Source organism: Lithobates pipiens, unplaced genomic scaffold (genome assembly GCF_037356315.1).
Source record: "Lithobates pipiens isolate NorthernLeopardFrog02 unplaced genomic scaffold, aLitPip1_a1.2 Scaffold_13, whole genome shotgun sequence".
Classification (NCBI taxonomy): Eukaryota; Metazoa; Chordata; class Amphibia; order Anura; family Ranidae; genus Lithobates; species Lithobates pipiens.
This window is the reverse complement of record NW_027507718.1, coordinates 519,423,239-519,434,546: the sequence shown is the minus strand read 5'-3', so window position 1 is coordinate 519,434,546 and position 11,308 is coordinate 519,423,239.

The following is an 11,308-nucleotide window of genomic DNA, read 5'->3' as shown; positions in this document are numbered from 1 at the left end:
AGCATAGTGCCAAGTTTGCTCCAGTGACAAGGAGGGAGGGGATGATGAGGTCACTGAATCTACGTGGGTGCCTGATAAAAGGGAGGAGGAGGAGGCACAACTCCAATGAGGCAGGATGTCCTCTAGGAGGCAGCTTAAGGGCAGCCACCTATCAGGAACCATGAATCAGACTGAGACAGAAGTAAATAATTAAATCACACTTGTTTATTAATAATAATTGTAATAATAATAATAATAATAATAATAATAATAAGGTAAATAGAGTTAGCCCTTGTACACACGGTCGGACATTCCCACAACCAAATCCATCGGATTTTGTCCGAAACTGTTGCATACACACGGTCGGACAAAGTTGTCGGAAAATACGATCGTTCAGAACGTGATGACGTTATTTCGTTACGACGGGACTACGTTCAGGCTAGTAGCCAATATCTTTGATGTAGGAATTTGATCTGAGCATGCGTGGCACGGAATTCTCTACACTTGATCGGAGTATGTCCGATCAGAGCATTTTGTCGGAAAATTTTACCAACAAGTTGGAAAACTTGGTCCGTCGGATACTGACGGAAACAGTCCGATGGAGACCACACACATTCACAATATCCGACAAAACGGTCCGATTGGACACATTCCGTCGGAATCTCCGACCGTGTGTACAAGGGCTAAGTGTAGTCAAAACAAGCCAGAGTTCAGTAACCGGATTGGGTAGTCAGCCAAGCAAATGTCAGAGAGCCAAAGATAAACGTAGTAGAACAGCAAGCAGGATCAGGAGCCAGAAGGAACATCAGCCGAGCAAGTCTTCAACAGGATTATAGGAGAAAGTCACTGTGATGTTGACTAGGGGGAAGGCAGAGATCAAGTGAGCTGGACGGCTTTAAGTAGGCAGAATCAACAACATTTGGGTAACTGTGGAGAGAGATGGGAGCTGGTAATTAGCCGACAGCTGGGCCCAGCCCTGACACCACCCTACTGCATCACATATCAGAGCTCCATAGGTGCAGGGCACTTCTGACTCCCCGCTGATTTTAAAAAGTTTCTTGGTGTGGGCCTTTTTTGACACGTCTGCAGCAGATCACACCATTGCTGTTTGCAACCTATATCTGAAGCGGATCAAGTGTGGCCAGAACAGCAGCTGCTTGAGCACCACATGCTTGACCAGACATATGATGACCTCCCATGCAGTCTGTTTTCCGTATACTATATTTGAGATTTAATATATCTTAGATAGGATTTGGGTTAAATGAGAGTTCTTTGACCATGATTGAATGCTTTAACAAAATTACAACATTTATTGGTGAGTAGTTGAAAGTCTATCTTACACAACCATCTATCTATAGTCTACACCAAGGAAGAACATATTAGGTTAAAATAAGAGAATTACATGAAGGAATACAGAGTATATTCCTTAAAACATTAATCTAAGTAAAATGCTGACCTTTTCCATAATTATCCTTTGCAGCAAGGTTTCATTCTGATGGCTGCTCTCCCATAAAAGTGTGTGTTTCCCTCCCATCTAGTCTGTGTATATCATTACAGGCTGATGCCTCATTGGTTGGCATAGCGTGGCTCTGATTGGTTAGCTTCCCTATTCCTGGTTAAGGACTGGATCTCCAATCCCTATACTTTTCATAAGTCACACCCCTTTAAAGCAAATCCTTGTGACTATTCTGAGCAGGAGATTAACTTGAATTTTCCCAGGAAGTTAAGTATTGATTACGGGTTGGCCTCCCTTCATTGCACTTAGAGGAAGGAAAGTATAGCAATAGGTGTCCCAAGTACTTGCAGCCAATCTGCTAGCAGTACACCACCATCTTATTTTAGCAGGCAAATTTCCCTGTCCCAGTTGCTAAACCATAAAAATACATTTGGTCCCAGCCATTCACATGCTCAGCATCTGAATGCTAGCTTGGCCAAATTGTTAGCCCTGCAACTGCTGCATTTTCAGCTGATAGACTCTGCCTCCTTTCGTGAATTTGTGGAATGTGCTGTACCTCAGTTGCAGGTTCCAAAACGTCAATTCTTTTCACGGAAGGCCATTCCGGGCTCTCTACCAGCATGTGGAAGGCAATGTTTTGGTCTCGTTGGACAGGGCGTTCAGCAGTAAGGTGTATATTACCACTGACTCATGGTCTAGCAGGTATGGACAGGGACGTTACCTTTCCTTTGCAGCGCACTGGGTAACTCTACTGGCAGCTGGGAAAGATGCAGGACAGGGTTCAGTATTGTTGGAGCTTGTTCTGCCACCATGCCTCCAAAATGCTAGTGGTGATTCTGCCACAGCTCTCTCCTCTACCTCTTCCTCTTCTTCTTCCTCTATGGCCTCTTCTGTAGATTTGTCCTCTGAGCCAGCGGTGCTCCAAAAGCATTCAAAGGGCTAGGCAAGCACTCAGGCAAAAAGATGCCATGCGGTGCTTGAGTTGGTCTGCTTAGGGGACAGGAGCCACACTGGGGCAGAGATTCTGTCAGCTCTGCAGGGGCAGAATCAGAGGTGGTTGACGCCATGCCAGCTTCAGCGAGGAATGGTTGTATGCAACAATGGCAGCAACCTTCTCACCGCCCTCCAACAGGGATACCTGACCCTTGTCTCGTTTGGCACACGTCCTGAATTTGGTGGTGCAGCAGTTCTTGAGCAGGTACCTAGGCTTACAAGATCTCCTGAGGCAAGCCAGAAAAGTCTGTGGTTATTTCTGCTGGTCATACAATGCCAGTGCTCGGCTGGCTGACCTTCAAAGGGAATGCAACCTGCCCACCAAGCGCCTCATTTGTTATATGCCCACCAGGTGGAACTCAATGTTGGCAATGCTGCAGCAGCTGCACACACTGCAGAGGGCCATCAATGAGTACCTGTGTGAGTATGGCACCAGGACAGGGTCAAGGGAGTTTGGCTTCTTTTTGCCACGCCAGTGGCTACTGATCAAGGATACATGCACTGCCCTGTCACCATTTGAGGAGACCAGGATGGTGAGCAGTGACAATGCATGCATCAGTGATACTGTCCCTCTTGTCTTCCTGTTAGAGCACACTGGGACATGCCCCTCCTCCCACTGCCCTCCAGTGCTTCTCCTGACTCCCCCGTATGATCGGCGAGCCGGAGAAAGAATCCGCTGCCGCCGGAAGTTGATCATAGAGATTTCTGATGACCATATGGTTCTCCCTATGGCTGTCGGAGGCCCAGGAGCATTGTTATGACATCACGTCTGGCCGGTGGTAGTAAACAAAGCTGAGAACTCAGCTGGAAAGAAAGATATCTTTCATTTTTTTTGTATGTCAGTCTCTTCAGCTTGGAGGAGAGATCTTGGGTCTCACGGACCCCAGATTTCTCCATAAAGAGGACCTGTCACGCACCATTCCTATTATTCCTTGTAATAGGTATAAAAGTTAACAAAACCTTTTTTAAAGAGAAAGTGTAAAAAAAAAAAAAAATTAAAGTGCCCCTGAACCCTGCGTGCTCACACACAGAAGTGAATGCATACGTAAATCCGGCCCACATATGTAAGCGGGGTTCAAATCACACGTGCGAGATATTGCCGCGTGCGTTAGAGCCAGAGTAACAATTATAGCCCTAGATCTCCTCTGTAACTCTAAACTGGCAACTTGTAAAAAAAAATGAAAACGTCACCTTTGGAGATTTTTAAGTACCAAAATTTGGCACCATTCCACGAGTGTGTGCGATTTTAAAGCATTACATGTTAGGTATCTATTTACTTGGCGTAACATCATCTTTCACATTATACAATAAAATTGGGCTAACTTTACAGTTTTTTTTTCTTTGATTCTTGAAACAAAAAACATGGTTGAAAAATTCCTGCGTAAATACCGTGTGATGTAAAAAGTTGCAATGATTGCCATTTTATTCCCTAGGGTGTCTGTTAAAATATATATATATATATATATATATTATATTATTATATTAGTAATTTTCTAGCAAACAAATTATGAATTTTACATGTAGGAGAGGAGTGCCAGAATAGGCCAGGTATGAAGTTCAGTTTCTTTTTTTTTTTTTTTAGAAAAGCTGAGTTTAAGCATGACTGAAAGTAGATTCATGATGATGACATGGCTATCTATATTCAAAACAATGAGAAATCTATCACACTGAACAGTATAAAATGAGTAAGGAGAGAAGGAGAGAAATTGAGACCATCACATACTGTGGAGATGTCACTGACCCGTATGTGTCATCGTAGCACAGAACCCTGTAGACTCTATGGTATATTCTCCTTAACAGAGCGTGTATTATTGTCTATAGTTATGAAGATTAAAGCTATAGCTGTATGTACCGTGCAGAAATTCCGGATCGCTTGGATTGTTCTGTGGATGGCTCTATGTATATACAGCACTCAGAGTTCATCATCACCCTGTAATCTCATGATAAAGGATGTAGATGAGGAATTTGGATTTTACCAAGAAGGTGACTTCATCATCGGAGGAGTGTTCACTATACGTGTCGGGACTACAAATTTTAAGGGAGCAAAATCATATATGAAATTATTTGACTGTGTAGAGTAAGTAACATTTTATTACACTATCACACCATACAATGTAATTTTCCTATGTAGATCCAGGTTATTCAATACTCAGGATTGGTGCCATTATCGGAGATTTGGGTTGAAAGGAAATCGGTTGGAAAAATTAATCAGTTTGCATGTTTGGGCAGAATTTGTTCTGTGCAACATTTCCACACATGTCATACACATGTATACCTAAGTTCATAGAAGCAGATAAGTGTAAATTGCAATACTGGCAGCTAGAAGATGAAGAAGAATTGTACACACATATACACGAGATCTTAAGGGAACATAACTTGTGTTTTTGTTTTCCGGACATATGCACATGGCTGTGAGAACTTTACTGATCATATAGGATGGTTGTCCTTTTGTAAATGATAAGTAAAATGCTTGCCTTTAGATACATGTAAGGCTTCATTCAGCCTTAAGCCCCTGTACACACAGTCGGAGATTTCGACAACCAAATCCGTCGGATTTTGTCCGTCGGATTTTGTCCGATGGATCTTGTCCGAAACTGTTGCATACACACGGTCGGACTAAGTTGTCGAAAAATCCGATCATTCAGAATGTGATGACGTAATTTCGTTACGATGGGACTACGTTCAGGCTAGTAGCCAATAGCTTTGATGTAGGAATTTGATCTGAGCATGCGTGGCACTTGGTCCGATAAAAATTCTCTAGACATGATCGGAGTATGTCTGATCGAACCAGTTGGTCGGGAAATATTTCCAACATGTTGGAAAATTGGGTCCGACGGATATTCCGATGGAATCAGCCTGATGCATACCACACACAGTCGGATTATCCGACAACACGGTCCGATAGGACACATTCCGACGGATTCTCCGACCGTGTGTACAAGGGTTAAGAGGTGAATGCAGCAGCTACACGGATACAGACAGGCTGCCTCTATCTATCTATCTATCTATCTATCTATCTATCTATCTATCTATCTATATATCTACAGTGCCTTGAAAAAGTATTCATACCCCTTGACATTTTCCACATTTTGTCATGTTACAACCAAAAACGTAAATGCATTTTATTGGGATTTTATGTGATAGACCAACACAAAGGGGGTTATTTACCAAAGGCAAATCCACTTTGCACTACAAGTCCAAACTACAAGTGCAAAGTGCGCTTGGAAATGCAGTCGCTGTAGATCCAAGGGGGACATGCAAGGAAAATTAAAATCAGCAGAGCTTCCACTCATTTCAGATCCTCCCTTCAGATCTACAGTGACTACACTTCCAAGTGCACTTTGCACTTGTAGTTTGCACTTGTAGTGCAAAGTGGATTTAAATCTCCCGAACAGTGTTGGTTTATTGCTTTTCACATATTTATTAGTAGAAAATGTTGAAAACCATTTATCATTTTCCTTCCCCTTCCCAATTATGTGCCACTTTGTGTTGGTCTATCACATAAAATCCCAATTAAATACATTTTAAATTTTTAGTTGTAACATGACAAAATGTGGAAAATGTCAAGGGGTATGAATACTTTTTCAAATAAAACTATATCTATGCTATCTGCCGCCCATTCCAATTTCTTGCCCTCCTGAGTCCTTTCACTGAGCTACTTACTTACCATATCAAACACAACATAATAAATATGTGTTTTGCCTTAACATCTACCTTAAATCATCTACCTTAAATCACAGTGATAGGTACACATTGGGAGTTATTTACTAAAGGAAAATCCACTTGGAAATAAAGTCGCTGTAGATCAGAGGGGGACATGCAAGGAAAATAAAAAAACAGCATTTTAGCTTGCACATGGTTGGATGATAAAATCAGCAGAGCTTCCACTCATTTCAGATCTACCCCTCAGAATTACAGTGACTGCACTTTGCACTTGTGTGGCAACCGTAAGTTTATAATCCAGTTTATGGTATGGTGCTTCAGTTTCCGGATCAGAGGTTTGCCTACACAACTCAGGGTTACAATGGTGACCTCTTGGTTTGCAGAAGGGCCTATCAACCAAACAGATGCTTCAGAGGGACCATATTTATCACCCGCCTTCAGCTTCAGGTTCTTGCACCATCTTACCCCCACGCTCGCAGTGCATGAGGAGAGGAGAGCCGGTAAGTGGAAATCCACACAGGGGACATCTACAATGATAATCAGGGCACTGACTATCAGTGAAGCCCCATCAGTGTCCATCAATGATGCCTTTCAGTGCCCATCAGTGAAGCCTGTCAGTGCTCATCAGTTCTGTCTATCAGTGCCTATCAATGCTTTATTTCAGTGCCCATGAGTAATGCCTGTCAGTCACTACCCATCAGTGCCACCAATCAGTACCCTTCATTGCTGCCTATCAGTGTCCATTAGTACAACCTCATCAACACACATCAGTAAAGGTGAAAAAATACTTATTTACAAAATGTTATAACAGAAACTAAGAAAAACATTTTTGGGGGTTATTTACAAAAGGCAATTCCACTTTGCGCTACAAGTGCAAAGTGTGCTTGGAATTGCACTGAAAGATGTAAGGTCGCTTTAGATCCAAAGGGAACATGTAAGGAAAATAAAAAACAGCATTTTAGCTTGCACATGATTAGATAATAAAATCAGCAGAGCTTCCACTCATTTCAGATCTACCACTGAGATTTACAGTGACTGCACTTCCAAGTGCACTTTCAGTGCAATTTCACGTGCACTTTGCACTTGTAGTTTGCACTTGTAGTGCAAAGTGGAATTGCCTTTTGTAAATAACCCCCATTGTTTTCAAAATGTTTGTTTAGCGAAAAATAAAATAATAAAGTGAATAAAGAGATTGTAAATGATCACCGAGTAAAACAATCCATTCAATTTAAAATGGAAATGAAAGGTAAAACATTTGTAAATAGATATTAAAACAACAAAAAAAAATGATCAATACTTTTTCTTTTCCTTTTTTATAAGTGATCACATTCCCTCTGTTCTCAGCTGCATAACAGCTGAGAGGAGGAGCAGCAGCGGCACGCTGAGCTTCCCAGTGAATGACTGTGCAGGGGAGGCGCGTCAGGACAAGCCTGATCATTGGAGGAGAGTGGGCTGAGTTCCCAGCACTAGAGAACTGACCACACTGTGCTCTCCTGGAACTGGCAGGAACACCAATGATTTCACACAAAGGAAGCGAAACAAGAACAGGATACATTTTTCATACAAGTATATGGTACAGCGGACACATATCAGGAGAAAAATATGTTGTCCTAACAAACACTTTAAATACTACCAAGAGAATGCTCTATCTGTCTAAAAAAAAATTATGAAAATGTAATTTGAGTACAGTGTTGCAGGAGCACGCAATTGTCATTCAAAGTGTGACAGCACTAAAAACTGAAAATTGGCCTGGGGCAGTAAGGGGGTTAAAATGTGCTCAAAAGAGTCCATGCTCTTTATTTTTGCTGAATAGATGCTGTAGGAGTCAGGCCAGATGTATGGCTGAGCAGGAATAGGGAGTACAGGGAACCAAAACAATAATAATAATAAACTTTATTTTATATATAGTGCCTTTAACCGCTTCCGGACTGCCCCACACAGATATACTGCGGCAGGGTGGCCCAGCTGCACAAAATAACGTACCTGTACATGATTTCATGCACTAGGTCTGGGATGTCCACACGCACCGCTGGCGACCAACTCCCACTGCGATTTGACACAGTGGGAGCCAATCAGCAGGGCCGGAAGACGTGATGTCCACCGGGACCGGCTGACCGTTCACAGGAAAGACAGAACGGCGGTCTGCCTATGTAAACAAGGCAGATTGCGTTATGTGAGGAGAAAACAGAAACAAGGATCTCTTTCTGCAGATGGGCACGCATCAGGCTGCAATGATGGGCAATTGCGAGGCTGCAGATTGGCAATGGTGAGGCTTTAGATGGGCACTGATCAGGCTGCAATGATGGACAGTGGCGAGGCTGCAGATAGGCAGCGGTGAAGCTTCAGATGGGTACTGATCAGGCTGCAATGATGGGAAATGGTGATGCTGCAGATGGGCACTGGTGAGGCTGCAGATGGGCACTGATAAGGCTGTATTGATGGGCAATGGTGAGGCTGCAGATTGGCAATGATGAGGCTTCAGATGGGCACTGATCAGGCTGCAAAGATGGGCAATGTTGAGGCTGCAGGTGGGCAATGGTGAGGCTTCATATGGGCACTGATCAGGCTGCAATGATAGGCAATGTCGAGGCGGCAGATGTGCAATGGTGAGGCTTCAGATGGGCACTGATTAGGCTACAATGATGGGCAATGGCAATGCTGCAGATGGGCACTGGTGAGGCTGCATACGGGCACTGATCAGCTTGTATTAATGGGCACTGATAAGGCTGCATTGATGGGCACTGACCCTTATTTTGCATCAAAGGTCTTTATTTAAAATGTAAGTTTTTTTTCCTGAAACTTCCCTCTTAACCACTTGTCCACTGGGCACTTAAACACCTTTAATAACCAGACCAATTTTCAGCTTTCGGTGCTCTCACATTTTGAATGACAATTACTCAGTCATGCAACACTGTACCCATTTTTGTCCTTTTTTTCACACAAATAGAGCTTTCTTTTGGTGGTATTTAATCACCGTTGTTTTTTTTTTTTTTGTGCTGTAAAAGAAAAAAGACCGAAAATTCTGTAAAAAAATGAATTTTTCTTCGTTTCTGTTATAACATTTAGCAGATTAGTAATTTTTCTTCATAAATTTTGGCAAAAATTTATACCACTACATATCTTTGGTAAAAATAAGTACAAATTGGTGGATATTATTTGGTCTTTGTGAAAGTTATAGAGTCCACAAGCTATGGTGCCAATATCTGAAAATTGATCACACCTGAAGTACTGACGGCCTATTTCAATTCTTGAGACCCTAACATGCCAGAAAAGTACAAATACCCCCCAAATGACCCCTTTTTGGAAAGAAGACATTCCAAGGAATTTAGTAAGAGGCATGATGAGGTTTTTGAAGTTGTCAATTTTTCCCACAATTCTTTGCAAAATCAAGATTTGTTTTCCCTTTTTTTTATCACAAAATTGTCATATTATCAATTTATTTCTCACACACAGCATATGCATACCACAAATTACACCCCAAAACACATTCTGCTATTACTCCCGAGCATGGCAATACCACATGTGTGAGATTTTTACACAGCATGGCCACATACAGAGGCCCAACATGCAGGGAGCACCATCAGGTGTTCTAGAGCACCCAGGACAATTCTGACATTTCTCTCCTACATGTAAAAATCATCATTTATTTGCTATAAAATTACATAGAACCCCAAAACATTATATACTTTTTTTAGCAAAGACCCTAGACAATACAATGGTGGTTGTTGCTTTTTATCCCTCACGGTATTTGCGCAGCAATTTTTCGAACGCTTTACATTTTTTTTACTGGTTACATGTTTTGAGTCACAAAGGAGCTCTAGGGCTAGAATTATTGCTGTCACTCTAACGTTCGCAGTGATACCTCACATGTGTGGTTTGAACACAGTTTTCATATGTGGGCGGGACTTACGTATGCATTCGCTTCTGCATGCGAGCACATGGGGACAGGGGCGCTTTAAAAAAAAAAAATTTGTTTTATTGTTCATTTTACTTTATTTATTTTAGTTTGACATTTTCTTCCCCAAAAATATTTTTTGATCACTTTTATTCCTATTACAAGGAATGTAAACATCCCTTGTAATAGGAATATGGCATGACAGGTCCTCTTTACAGTGAGATATGGGGTCAATAAGACCCCACATCTCACCTCTAGGCTGGGAAGCCTGAAATAAAAAATAAAAATAAAAAAAGATTCTGGCTTTGATCGTATTGGCGAGTCGGTAGAAGCACTGGAGGGCGGAGGGACGTCTATGGCTGGGTATTGCAGGGTATGACCGAGTATGGCTGAGTATTGCAGAGTATCTCCAAGTATGGCTGGGTATCTTCGAGTATGGCTGGGTATGGCAATTTATGGCAGAGTATTGGCAGGGTATTGCAGAGTATTGGCGGGTATTGCCGAGTATTGGCGGGTATTGCAGAGTATTGGCGGGCATTGCAGAGTATTGGGGGGTATTACAGAGTATTGGCTGGTATTGCAGAGTATTGGCGGGTATTGCAGAGTATTGGCGGGTATTGCAGAGTATTGGCGGGCATTGCAGAGTATTGGGGGGTATAGCAGAGTATTGGCTGGTATTGCAGAGTATTGGCGGGTATTGCAGAGTATTGCAAAGTATTGGGGGTATTGCAGAGTATTGCAGAGTATTGGGGGGTATTGCAGAGTATTGGCTGGTATTGCAGAGTATTGGCAGGGAATTGAGGGGTTAAATTTCAGTGAGCAGCGATGTGGGCACTGCAGATGCAGCCCACAGCACTGCTGACACCGATCTCTGCCACCTCCGCTGTACCGATCGGTACAGAGAGGGGAGGGAGTGGTAAACGGCCAGACCCGGCGGTCACGGATGCTCTCGAGTGCGCGCCCCAGGGGGTGCATCAGAGCGGAATTCTGGGAGGACGTCATATGACGGCCTCCCAGAGTTAAGAAACCGCCCTGTAGCCGTCATTCATCTATAGGGAGGTTGTTAAGTGGTTAAAATTAAGGTGCGTGGTATACACTGATAAATATGGTAATATGCACTTATTTGGATTTATTTGGATATGTAGCAGAATACATATTGGGTTTTTATTTAATTTAATATTAAAATTAAAATGTATTCGGCAGAAAGGCACGGGCAGGCAAATGGCCGTACCTGTACGTCCGCTTAAATTTGCAGCCCTGCTCGCATGCCGGTCGGGACCCCGTGAGTCTGGTTCCGGGTCCCACGGACTCGATCGCCGCGG